This window comes from Sarcophilus harrisii, chromosome 3 (genome assembly GCF_902635505.1).
Source record: "Sarcophilus harrisii chromosome 3, mSarHar1.11, whole genome shotgun sequence".
Taxonomy (NCBI): domain Eukaryota; kingdom Metazoa; phylum Chordata; class Mammalia; order Dasyuromorphia; family Dasyuridae; genus Sarcophilus; species Sarcophilus harrisii.
In genome coordinates this window covers 402,451,467-402,453,413 of record NC_045428.1, presented here as the reverse complement: position 1 = coordinate 402,453,413, position 1,947 = coordinate 402,451,467, and positions in this window count along the sequence as shown.

Below are 1,947 nucleotides of genomic sequence, written 5' to 3'. Positions count from 1 at the left end.
CTTAAAGATGAGCCCAAGTTCTGTATCATTCTGCCAGGCTGGAAAGACTTTGAATAGGAGTCTATTCTTCAAGGAGCTCTCTCCCCAAGGGGAGAGAAACTTATTACCAGGTTTGCCAGCTGGGTTTTGGGGACAGTGGACGCAGACTTAGTGACTGTTAGAAAGCTTTCACCGGACCAAGTGCCCTTCTGAATATGACAGGGCGGGAATGAGTTGCTTCCTTGCCTTCAGGTCATTCCTGGGGCTGCTTCAGCATCTCCCATGGCTCACCTGGTGGCAATCTCTGGCCTAGATTCCAGTTCTGATGGTCAGATAGGTGGCAAAACTAGCCCCAGAATCAGGAAGACCTGAGTTTAAATGTGGCTGCAGATACCTCCTAACTGAGTGACCTCAGTGAATCACTTCTGTCTGCTTCAGTTTCCTCAACTGTAAAATGGGGATTATAATAATACTTACCTCCTAGCATCATTATTATGAGGAGCAAATGAGATAATATATCTAAAGCACAGTGCTTGGCACATAGAAGGCACTTAAATGCTTGCTCAGTCTCCATCCCTGTCCCATTTTTCTGACGCTCACAGGTATAATCTCATCTATTCTAGCTCCAACACTCATTCACCTAAGAGCAGAAAGGAAAGAAACACTATAGAGAGAGAAAATAGCCACAAAGCAAGTATGCATTTCTTCACGCTGGCCCCAGTACTAAGAGTTGATCAATGCTACTAATTTCCTCCAGCCAGAATCTTTAAGCAACCTTTGCCTCCATCACCATCAAAAAAAAGGGACCTCAGTTTTTTATGCACTTTCATTTCCAGTTAGTTTCAAAGCCCATCAAAAGGCTTTTGTTTATCACTAGGTAAGCCAATAAGACACAATCACAAATAAGTGGGCAGCAGGTTTTCTCCACTATACATCATGCCAGATTTCCAAAGACAGAGCTCCCCCTATTCCAGAAGTCCTCTGGGGTGGACTGGGCTTTAATTACTTAGTCCCCTGGTTACATTCATTAATATCTTTCCTCTATGCATATGTGCACAGCAAAAAAGCTCTGGGCAGAGATGATGACTTTTGGGGGTTGTGGCTGAAAAGATCATCTTGTGGCCAATAATTCTTTCCCTACTATGCAATGCAAGGATTATCCTGTGAGAAAGCAGCTTGTCATTTGCAATCTTGCTTTTTAAATTTCAGTTCTAAATGGGTGACATCTTACATTCAAAATTTTACCCTAAAGTGTCATTTTACTGCTGTTCAGAGGTGGTAAATAAATTTATCTTTAAATGAAAACTGATATTTTAACAAAGAAATATTTTCTGTTTGCAGCAATGATAGGTTATGTAATTTTATACCAAAAGGAAGAACTTCATTTATTGTTATTCCTACTATTTCATTTAAAGGCCCCTTGCCCTTCACAATTAAATGAAAATCTATAAGCATTAACCTATGAAAGGCAATTATTAGAATAATCAATAACTTCTTCCTTGAAAATCTACAAAGATCTATCACATATGAGCTATGATACTCAAGTACAATTCCTTGCTTAGCCATCAAACTGTAAATTAATTGTACATTCTACCCTGCCATTAATTTACTTTTATCACTTCAGCACATTCTAAATGCCATGTTGGGGATTTTAAACAGCTTCCATACCAGACAAGCATGAGACAGGAAAGTGATAAATTTGATACTTGCATATTTTCTAAATAGTAATTTTTTTATTTCAAGGGACAAGATGGGAAGACAACCAGAAACAAACAAACAACAAAAATAAAAATCCGATACTCCAAATTACTAATAGTAAGAAAAAATGCAAAATAAAACAACTTTAAGGTTTCCCCTAATGCCTTGCAAAGTGGAAAACAGGACAAAAAAATGGAAATAGTTTATGTTGGAGAGGCTTCAGGAAGAAAGGTACACTTGTATGGGTGGGGGTAGGATTTAACTCCTAAC